The sequence below is a fragment of the Dryas octopetala genome, chromosome 4 (genome assembly GCF_963921425.1).
Source record: "Dryas octopetala chromosome 4, drDryOcto1.1, whole genome shotgun sequence".
Taxonomy (NCBI): Eukaryota; Viridiplantae; Streptophyta; class Magnoliopsida; order Rosales; family Rosaceae; genus Dryas; species Dryas octopetala.
The window spans coordinates 10,027,676-10,038,592 of NC_141369.1; the positions used below are offsets into that span (position 1 = coordinate 10,027,676).

The 10,917-nt window shown below is 38.1% G+C and overlaps 1 pseudogene; it reads left to right on the forward strand.

Moving 5' to 3' along the window:
* The first annotated feature begins 65 nt into the window (after positions 1-65).
* On the forward strand, positions 66-7,836 carry LOC147286662 (uncharacterized; annotated as a pseudogene).
* Positions 7,837-10,917: the final 3,081 nt, after the last annotated feature.

Genomic DNA, 10,917 nt, shown 5'->3' on the forward strand with positions numbered 1-10,917 from the left:
TTTTTTTTTTTTTTTTTTTTTTTTTTTTTTCTGTTTCAGTAGAGTAGAGTAGCTTGGGTGAACTGATGGCTGAACAAGTGCTACTAGGCATGCCTGAACCATGGGCTGATGATTATTGTGAATCATCTGATCGTTACACAACAAAAATTGGTGGACTACCTGTGAGTGATGAGCAACTGCAGCTCATAGCTATCTATAGCATGTTTTGTTTTGTTGGAGGAAATGCTGCTGATTTTGAGTTTTAACTTGAGCCCTTTTTACTTTCTTTGTAACAGGACTGGCCTCTCCCTCAAGAATCCGTGCCGCCTAATCTGCTTCAGTGTAGTGCATGTGGAAGTAAACTAAGTCTTGTTGCGCAGGTTTTAAGTTAGCGTGTATATAGGTTTTCCTTATTTAGCTAGGAGTTAATGTCATAGCTGTATAGTTGACTTACCCTATTTGGTCTTTGTACTCTTGTATAAATATACCTTGATATATGAAATTAAATCATTCAGCCATATTCTAATTTGGTATCAGAGCCCTAGGGTTTTTTTTTTCTGTCGCTACAGTATCGCCGACGCTACAGTACTTCGCCGCTGCTACAATACTCCGACGCTACAGTACCATCAGAAAAGAAAAAAAAAAAAATCTCGCTAGGCTAAAGATTCCCGCTGCCTACTCTCTTTGCTGAAGGAAAAAAAAAATCCTAATTTCTACAGCTGCTACCTTTTCCAGAGAGAAGCGACCCCAGCCTCTCTTTGTACTGCCGCTGTGTCTACTTCTTTTCGAAAACCCTAGCCCCAATCGTCTTCTACAAAATCCTTGCTGCAATCTTCTTCTGCAACACATATGGCTGATGGAAGATCATCCAGTTTTGACTCCAAGTTCTCTCCGATCCTTGAGAATAAGGTGTCATCTATTGTGACCATTCAGGAGACTTCTTCTCCAATCCATATCAAATTGGATGGCACAAATTATCACATTTGGTCTAAGATTCTGGAGATGCATATTGCCGGCAGAATGAAGAAGGGCTATATTACTGGGAGAAAGGTTGCACCTGCAGAGGCAGATCATGCCTATGATGAGTGGGAAGCTGAGGATGCTCTAGTCAAGTCATGGCTCATCAACTCCATGATGCCTAACCTCATGTCTCATTTTGTTCAGTGTGGAACAACGAAGAAGGTTTGGGATGCTGTTAAGAGAAGCTATCTTGATGCCTCTGATTCGTCTCAGGTTTATGAATTGATGAAAAAGACCTTTCAATTGCGTCAGGGTGGCCGATCTCTCACAGAGTACTACAATGAGCTGAACTCCATTTTCATGGAGTTAGATTATCGAAGGCCTAATGATATGGAGTGTACGGCTGATGCTGAGAAACAGAGGAAGCGTATCCCTGAGGATCGAGTTTATATGTTTCTTGCCGGTCTTGATCACAGTTTGGATCAGGTCAGCAGCCGTGTTCTGGCTGCTTCTCCTTTACCAAGCCTGGAAGAAGCCTACTCACTGGTTCGTCGTGAAGCATAATGACAGGTCACCATGAGCACTGAAGATAGTTCTGAGGCTTCAGCCCTGGTAGTCCAGAAGAGCAGTTTTCGGCCAGCTCCTCTTGCTGGTTCCTCTGAGCCTTCTACTCGTCTCTGTACTTATTGCAATGGTACTCGACATACAGTAGATGTTTGCTGGAAGAAGCATGGTTATCTGGAATGGTATAAGCTTAAGCAAGCCGAGCGGAAAAACAAAAAATCTTCTCAGGTTGCTCTTGCAGACGCCTCTCTCTCTTCTGCTTCTCAGGTTTCTCGAGTTTCTTCTCACGGAGGTAATTCTGGTTTGGCCTTTCTTTCTTCTACTAACAATACTTGGGTTATTGATTCAGGGGCTACTGATCATATGACTAGTCATTCTTCCTTATTTAAATCTCTAATGTCTCCACCTGTTAAGTCTGTTCAGGTTGCCAATGAGACTCCCATGCCGATTACAGGGGCCGGGACCGTCTCTCTTTCCCCTTCACCATCCATGTCTTCTTTGTTGCTTGCCCCTATTCTTTCAAATAGTATTCTTTCCATTAGCCAGCTTACTAAGAGTCTTAATTGTTCTGTAACCTTTTATTCTATATATCATTGTGTTTTAGGACAATATCACGAAGACGACGATTGACACTGGTAGAGAAAGAGGAAGACTTTATTACTTGGAAGGGGCTAGGCAGTTGCAGTCAGAGTCTGGCCGTGGGTTTCAAGTTGAAAGAGGGACGTCTGAACGGGAGAAGATTCTTTTATGACATTGTCGTCTAGGACATCCATCGTTTCTTTATCTAGAACGTTTGTTTCCTAGGTTATTTTTCAATATTCCTGTTGCTAGTTTACGGTGTGAACAGTGCATTTATGCAAAAAACCATCGTGTTCCTTTTAAAGTCAGTTCAATAAAAGTCATGTTCCTTTCTCATGTGTTTATACTGATATTTGGGGTCCGTTTTCTACCTCTTCTACTTCTGGTCATAAATACTTTGTGTCTTTTATTGATGACTGTACTCGGGTGAACTGGGTGTATTTGCTGAAGTCTAAGAGTGAGGTTATTCATGTTATTCCTCAATTTTACAAAATGATTGTCACACAGTTTAATTCTCAAGTTCGGGTATTCCATTCTGACAATTGTCGGGAGTTTGTTAATCAGTCTCTTACTGATTTCTTCAAACAACATGGCATCATTCACCAGACGACGTGTGCTAACACGCCACAATAGAACGGCATAGCAGAACGTAAGAACCGTCATCTTCTTGAGGTGGCACGGGCCTTATGTTTTACTATGCATGTTCCTAAACGTTTCTGGGCTGATGCTGTCATGACCGCTGTCTTTCTTATTAACCGAATGCCTGCTCGTATTATTGACTATCATACTCCATTGAGGATGTTGTCACGGTTTCACTATATTCCTTCTGCCCTCAATCTTTGCCCTAAGGTCTTTGGTTGTGTTTGCTATGTCCATGTTCATTCTCTCCACATGGATAAACTTGATCCTCGGGCTCTTAAGTGTGTCTTCCTAGGTTACTCTAGTTCCCAAAAGGGGTATAAATGTTTTCATCCTCCCACAGGTAAATTCTATGTATCCATGGATGTTGAGTTCTGTGAACAGGTTTCTTATTTTTCTGGGGAGGTTTCTCTGGCTCCTATTCAGGGGGAGATTCAAAGTAAGAAAGAGGAACGTTTGTGGTTGGCAGAAAAAAAGTTTTGGATTTCGAGTGACATCGAATCAGGGGAAAAGGGTGATGAGTTGGAGGTTGAACGGCCAAACACGTTGTTTGGAAAAGTTTATACCAGGAAGAACAAAAATGATATTGTTGCGCCTCCTAGTGACTCCAATCCTCCCCTTAATGATACTACCATGCCATCGGATGACTCTTCTGAAATTGACTCTGAGGTACATGTTTCTTCCCCTATAACATTAGCTTTATATATTGTCTTGGATTCTAACCCTGAAGCTTCTGAGTCTACTATCTTGGAACCACAAGTTGGAGTCCAGGATAGGAGATATCCCCTTTGTACTAGTACTGAGCCTGATAGGCTCGGTTTTTCCAAATCATCTTCTAATATTGTTTATCCCATGTCTGATTTTGTCTCTTATCATCGTCTGTCTCAGTCTCACTTAGCTTTTGCTCTTCAGTTGTCCTCTGTGTCTATTCCTAGTCATTTTCAGGAAGCTCTTGGAGATCCCAAGTGGAAGTCTGCTATGGTAGAAGAAATGAAGGCTCTCTAGAAGAATTCTACTTGAGAATTGGTCGAGTTACCTCGGGAAAAGAAGATAGTGGGGTGTAAGTGGGTGTTTACAGTGAAGCATAAGTCAGATGAGACGGTTGACAAGTATAAGGAAAGGTTGGTTGCCAAGGGTTACACTCAGATATATGGGATTGATTATCGAGAGACCTTCGCTCCTGTGGCCAAGATGAACACTGTTAGAGTTATTCTATCTCTTGCAGCTAATTTGGATTGGCCATTACGACAATTGGATGTGAAGAATGCTTTTTTGCATGGTAATCTGATGGAGGAGGTGTATATGGATCCTCCTCCGGGATTTACATGCACCAAAAGGAGGAAAGGTATGCAAGCTGAAGAAGGCACTGTATGGATTGAAGCAGTCGCCGAAGGCTTGATTTAGCAGGTTGAGCTATTCCATGAAGGCATAGGGCTTTAAGCAAGCCTTGACAGATCACACTCTGTTCTATAAACGAGATGGTGATGATATTACTTTGCTTATTGTCTATGTTGATGACATGATTATTACTGGTAGTAATATAAGAAAAATAGAGAAGCTTCAGAGTTATTTGGCCAAGGAATTTGAAATAAAGGATTTGAGAGTTTTAAAATACTTCTTGGGCATTGAAGTGTCTCGGTCTAAGCAAGGAATTTTCCTTTCCCAACGGAAGTATATATTAGATCTTTTGGCTGAAACTGGTAACTCTGCCTGTGAACCTGTGGATACTCCTATCGAGGTGAACCATGGTCTGACTATCTATCCTAATCAGGTTCCAACAAACAAGGAGAGGTACCAGAGACTAGTGGGGAAGCTGATCTATCTAGCTCATACTAGGCCTGACATATCATATGTAGTCAGTGTGGTGAGTCAATTCATGCATAATCCGAGCAATCGACACATGGATGCAGTGAATCGTATTTTAGCTTATCTGAAGTCTTCTCCAGGAAAAGGTATTATGTTCTCCAAGCATGGACACTTAGATATTGTGGAATACACTGACTCTGACTTTGCTGGATCCAGATTGGATAGAAAGTCTACTTCAAGGTATGTGTCATTTGTTGGAGGCAATTTGGTGACTTGGAGGAGTAAGAAACAGAATGTAGTATCTTTGTCTAGTGCAGAAGCCGAATACCGTGCTCTTCACCATGCAACTACGGAGGTTACTTGACTCAAAATCCTCTTAGGTGAACTTGGATATGGTCCTCAAAAACCGATAGTGCTCTTTTGTGATAACACGGCGGCTATTGAGATTGCTAATAATCCAGTACAACACAATCGAACTAAACACGTTGAACTTGACAGGAACTACATCAAGGATAATCTAGATTCTGGTGTGATAGAGGTTCCTTATATTAGGAGTGTGGATCAGTTGGATGATGTGATGACTCATGCTGTTACTAGTGGTTCTTTCCATACATCGCTATCCAAGTTGGGCATGCGCGATATCTATGCACCAACTTGAGGGGGAGAGTTAGCGTGTATATAGGTTTTCCTTATTTAGCTATGAATTAATGTCATAACTGTATAGTTGACTTACCCTATTTGGTCTTTGTACTCTTGTATAAATATACCTTGATATATGAAATTAAATCATTCAGTCATATTCTAATTTTTTACTTTCTCAAAACTGATCAATTTATAATTTTTTGACAACATATCATTTGAAATTAACAGCCACTGTTTTTTATTTTGTTTATTCCAGGTTTATGCCCCAATTTCAAGTCCAAATTTATAGATTGAAGAGCGTGCCCATTTTGTTTTTGGTTGTCTAATGCCAAAATGTGGGAGCACTCGTTTTAGGTCTTTTTCATGAATCTGTTTTGATATTACAAAACTGGAATATAAGTGTTGGTTAATGTTGGTGCAAAAATTTCTTTTATTCTCAAGATTATATATATCATGCAGCTGGCAAGCCATTCGTGTTCAAAAATCAAACAATGTGGAGGAATCAAATACCACTTCTCAGGAAGTGGTCCCTTCAACTTCATCAGTACCAGTTTCAAACACCAGCTGGTGGGAGGATTTGGATGACAAAATGATGAAGATATTGATCTGGAGGAGTTAGGTAAAGCACTTAATGACGCTGCGAGCTTGGCTTCTCATGCCAAGAAACCACATAGCAATAATCTTTGTAAGAATATGAGATGGAGAATGTCTTTAATTCTCCTTTTCATTTTAAAGAAAAAGGTAAAAGTAATCAAATTATGTTATGTTATGTGGAAAAGAACTGGAAAAATCATTTCTTCATTGAGTTTAGAATTAGTTTACAGTTCTTATATGCTTGAAAAACCATATTTTGCTGACATTTTTGGATGAAAACTATGTGCTGACTTTGCATCTTCGTGTTTTAGTAGTTTGTCTGAACTTGTTTCATGTGCTTATTGCAGTGGTGCCTTGATTTTATATATACACTCAAGAAGAGTGATCCTCAAAGGATCTTACTTCTATATGTTCGAACTACTCATCACTTTCCATTACAAAGAACGAAAATTCTGATGATGATCATGTACAAGATGAAACATGGGCAGAGGAAGCTTATGAATATGATAAAGCTTTGACTGCTGACAGGAAATATCTTAAGTTCGAGAAATGATTGGACGCGTATTGGAATCGATGGAACTTAAAATGCAAGTAGTGGAATTACAATTGCAGTAGCACTTGTTATCATTATTAGTTGAAAATATATAGAGATTCTTATTATGCATTTGGTGGTCAATATCAATGCGAGGCTCACTATGATGCAGAAGTGCATGGAGTTCCTTCAGGCTTTATTTGATATGATCTTCCTGAGTAACATGTGTGCCAATTTCACCAACTTGTTTGTGTTTTTTTTTTTTTTTACTGTTTTTTTGGTGTGTGTGGGGGGTGGATTTCAGAAATCCTTTGTGGTTAGACCCCAAATTATGGTTCATACCTGTGGTTTGCTAAAGTTGTCTATTTAACAGACGTAACAAAATGCATATGTAAAATGACCATTTCTTACTCTATTTTTTGCAGCTTTCTGTACAATCTCTCTCTCTCTCTCTCTCTCTCTCTCTCTCTCTCTCTCTCTCTCAGACACACACAAAACTATTCAGAAATCAACCAGGGGTGGAGTTGGTGGCTTTACGGTGTAGGTTTGGGTGAGGAGCGAAGTTGATGGAGATAAAAAAAATGAAGAAAATAAGGGTTATATGGTCTTTCACACCCATTTTTCATGGAATTATAATAAATATCATAATATGCCATTTACATGCTTCATTTTCTTACAAAATTTAGGATTTTGTGAGAAAAACACATGGGAGTTTAAGCATCATGAATAAAACACAAGGACGGAATGTCTTTAGGAACTAAGCATAGGAGGTGTATCTGTAATTTTCCCTGTTTTAATCTTTTGTTAGAGCTAACCAATGAGGAGTTGCAGCCACAGGTGATTAGAATTCTTTTTCTTTTGAAAAGACAATATTTGTCCAGCTTTAATTTGACCTCAAATTGGAATCTGGGTATGAAGTTAGGAGAAGTTGTGTCTGAGGCTTCTCGTAGATTTGTTTTTCCTATGTTTTCCGAAATTGGTCTAACAATATCATTGTTAGAATTGGTGAATCATATCTGCTTTTCAACCTCCCAATTTGCCTTTCTTATCTCTTGTCATATCTTCTGTACTCAGATATTCATATGGTGGGAAGCCACTCCTGGCTACACCAGCTGAAGCAAACCTTGGGAGATGTAGGTTGTGTGGTGGATCAAGGCACTATGAAATGCAACTAATGCCCCCGTTATTATACTTTCTACAAGGAGCAGCTGATGAATGTCAAATACAGTCACTGGAGAACTGGAATTGGTTGACACTTCTGGTGTATACTTGTTCCAAGGTAAGTCAACTCTTTGCAAGTTGGTCTGATTATTGAGGCCTTCGAATTTGTTCATATCCATATTCTTCAGCAGGTGGTAAGTGACCTTTAAGTATATTTAGAAACAATGCAATGTAAATCTGTCCCCTTTTTCCAGAGCTGTTCTCAACATTTTAATCAAGAAAAGTCCAATGATGTGAACTAGCTTGTCACAGAGGAAGCTGTTCTGTTACAATTAGAGAAATCGTTTCATGGGTTAGCTGCACATGGCTATTTCTCATAATCGGTACAGTGTCTTCTGGGAAAGAAGAAAAAAACAGTACATTCCATATGCAGGTGAATCGTTGTGGCCTCTTAAATGTTTGTACACATATAAGGTTGGCATGATGCACCAGAGAAGCTTCCAGATTGAAGATTCTGGCCATAGGGTCGATATCCCAAAGCTCTTTTTACCTTGGAGAATCATATAGTTGCCTCATGGGGATTAGGGGTTTTGTCACTTGGTTATTGATGGTGGTTACTGTGTAGCATCGACATAGACTGGAGTGAAGATAACTTTTTGTTCATTAACCAGAAGAGTTCTGGTTGTTTTGGTAAAGTTTAAAGAATTTCTTTGTCTCACCAGTACTTATGCTTAAAGGAAAGGACATTAATTTTTTTTTTTTTTTTTTTTTTTTTGAGGAAATGAGCTCTTGAGTCTGTCTGTTGTGGCATACATGTTTTGGTAGGAACAATTTCCTACAAGGATGTGGAAAGGGTAGGTCGGTGAGTTAAGGAGCACGAGTAAGTGTTTGGGGTTTCCAGGAAAAAGGAGCATAAGTTTTAGTCTGGCGCCAATGTCTTCTTTATAAGTTTGCAAACAGGGGCTGTGGAAAGGAAAGGGCAGGTAGGTGTATGTGTTAAGAAAAGTGAAAATTTAAATATATTTTAGCTATAGATTTTATTAATGATCTATAAACATCTTTAACTAAAGTAAAGTGATGGAGTTTTGGTCCATGTAATATGTTTTCTATAGTTTTTATGGACTTCCTTCAGTTTCATATTTATTCTGAATAACTTTCGTTCTTAAAAGAAAAAAAAATGATAGGGATGAAAAAAGTGGGTGGAGTGAGCAATTGCTAGCTGGCGATAATTAACTTGAAAAAATTGCCACGGATTAATAGTTGAAAGAATTCACTTCGTGTATTTCAAATCTATGAATCCAAGTTTTGCAACTTCTGCAAACATTTGAATCTAGCCTCTCACCTTTCCATCCCTTTTTAGTCTTATTCCATATGACACTGGTATGCAGGCTTAGGAGTAGTTTGATGTGCTACCTACATTTACTTCAGTGAAAGCTGTATATAAGATATTGGAGGAAATTAAACCCATTTTTCAGATGGAGGCAGATGGATTTAATTTCCACCAATTCTCACATACAACTTATGCACTTCCATTACTGATTTCTTCTTGAAACATAAAACTGATGTAGCAAAAATTGGAGGTGAGATATTGGAGGAAATTAAACCCGATATGCAAATTGACGCCTCCGGGATTAATTTCCTCCAATTCTCCTCACATACAACTTGTGCACTTCCATTTACCAATTTCTTCTTGAAACTTATTTCTCAATGAAACTTAAAACTAATGCAGCAAAAACTGGAGGTGAGATATTGGAGGAAACTAAACCCTATATATACGCAGAATGATGCCTCAAGGGGTTTAATTTCCACCAATTCTCACATACAGCTTATACACTGACATGCTTTACTTTATGTCTTCTATTCTCATGTTTATGGAAGAACTAGACCCTCCCTGGTTTTTATAGCAAGAACCAACACAGTTCATGTGATATATATGCACACAAAACTTACTCAAAAAGAAGGCAAAATGAGTGTGAAGTTTGTACAACAGTTGGTTGTTTGACTGCATACCTAACTCAAAAGCATGCCTTATATTGTTTTTTTTTTTTTTTTCCATTATTAAAAACATGCACTAGCAGACAAATGATTAGTCCGATGCCTTCAATATTCCAAAAATACCTTAAATCCTAGGCCTACTTTTTATTATTTATTATTTTTGTATTTTTCCTAGTTATGAATAAGGGAGACCATAGCCGCTCTCGGCAAAATAAAAAACATGGCCTTGCTATAGCAGCAATGCACACATGGCCTGGGCATTGCCATGACCAAGGTAGAGGCAAAACCAAAAAGTTCAGCCTTGGCTTCATTTCAAAATAAGTAATAACACATATAGAGTTTACAATCTAAGAAGAAAAAAAAAACTACAATTAACATAGTACATAACCATATGGTTTACAGCTTTGCATAGAAATTGAGAAAAGAACAATTGAATACTTGTAGTAAGACACAAAAGAATATATGGTTTGAGTCAATGTGAAACCTAGAAGCAGAGCGCAGCAGCAAATGACAAGATTGACCAAGGGTCACTAAAATAATCACGTCTAGAATTGTTTGCCATATCTTTATGTGTGGGAATTGTCAAACAATTATTGTGTTCTAAAAGCTTAAACTGTTAGAGAATTAGCGCACCAATAATGTATATTAAGCTAATACGAATGATCCAAGTAAATACTTTCTAATGAAGGCAAGTAAGTGATTGATTCCCAATTCTTCATTAACCTGTGAATTAAGCGCTAAGGTTCAGTTGATAAAGAATTCAAGAATAAGCTGTGGATGATGTATTAGAGAATTTAGATTGATATATATCAGTAAGTGTAAGATAACAAATCGCAATTTCTTTAATTTTAATTGTATCTGTTCGTCGCAATTTTTGGCTGAGAGAATTCTCCTAGTAAAATGTTGGTTACTCTCCCTGTACAGGCGTTTTGGTTACATCTGAAATTCGACTGTTCAATATAAATCATGTTGGTTACTCTCCCTGTACAGGCGTAATGCTATCTGAACTACATTTACTCATTACACCTCATGACTTATAGGTATTTTAAGTTTCAAAGAAATCAAAGAAAAAAGAATTTTAAGGATTAATTTGAAATATTTCAAATGTTGGGTGTAAATGTGTAATTCAGGGTGTTCTGATTAGACTGTTGAAATGCATATAAAATTTCCCAAATTCTTTTCGTACCATATCCATGCATGATATGTTCTTGAGTACAATGTGGTATCGAAAGTGGTACAAATGTTTTATCCTTGGTTATACTTTTGGCCATAACCAAAAGAGAATATTACAAGGGTTAAAACTTAAAACTATGGATTTTTTTATTTTTTTTTTATTTTTCAGTCTAGTTGAAAAATAAGGTTATAATCCAGCTCACATGCTACAATGCGCTCCTAGTTTGATATACTTTAATGAAATGTGTGTGACATGGAACCCACTAGGTGCTTGGTGAATAGCACCGATCGCT